The sequence below is a fragment of the Numenius arquata genome, chromosome 11 (genome assembly GCF_964106895.1).
Source record: "Numenius arquata chromosome 11, bNumArq3.hap1.1, whole genome shotgun sequence".
Classification (NCBI taxonomy): Eukaryota; Metazoa; Chordata; class Aves; order Charadriiformes; family Scolopacidae; genus Numenius; species Numenius arquata.
Genome location: NC_133586.1, coordinates 9,458,864 through 9,459,837, shown reverse-complemented (window position 1 = coordinate 9,459,837; position 974 = coordinate 9,458,864).

Genomic DNA, 974 nt, shown 5'->3' with positions numbered 1-974 from the left:
CACTAAGCAGCAAACGTGTGGACATCCTGAACAGGAGCAGCAATCAAGCCTGAGAAATGGCCTCCTACCTTACTGCTTAAAGCCAAAGCCAACGTGAATATCACCCACCAGCTCTGTCCCTCTTAACAAAGTCACTACCTTGACCCTGAATAGCTACTGGAAGAGCATTTTACTTTGAGTTATTACTGCCTGGTTAATGAAGGAATTATGAATATTGCTGACCTGAACGTTTTCATCAAAACTAATTTTTTCTCCATGATATCCTCGCATCCATTTCTAATTAGAATCTCTGCAGAAAATTATTTTTGCTGAAGAATATCACCGTTTCACACAGAAAATCCATTGTTTCCCTTAAATCCTGAAATATGCTTTAGGGTTTTATTCCATGCGTTTCTTTTGACACTTAATTATGCCAACAGTGCTATTATAAATTATACCCAGCTTTTTCATTACACACCAACCAGACGATGCTTCGATCTACAAGAAGATGCATCTCAAACAGTACCAAACAGAGGCTGCCCTTGGTTTTCTCGCCAGCAGAATAGCAAAGCCAGATGCAATACTGTCAAGCGGTACCATTCACTGCACGTGTGACCACCCTGCCATGAGGCATCACGGCACCGAAGCACCCCCTGCATCCCTCCAAGACCTTTCATCCAACATCTCAGCACTACTCACGCCCGGGATCACTGTGCTCCAGCGCAGGTCACTACTGGGAACCGCCGACCTCCATGGAGTGTAAAAGACCCGGCCAGCAAGACAGATGCTCCAGGCAAGCACAAAAGGCGTAGTTTCCATTTTGATGCACGTTTCCCTTTCCTCTGGTCAGGAAAGCAGGATCGCTCTTCCCACACAGCGTTGTGTGATTCTGAACGAGGCCTCCCAGGTGGCTCACACAGCAGGAAGGTTTTGTTTTTCCTCCAGGCTTCTGAAGGTCCAGGGAGAAATTTCTTCTCCTACACCCAGGTCACAAA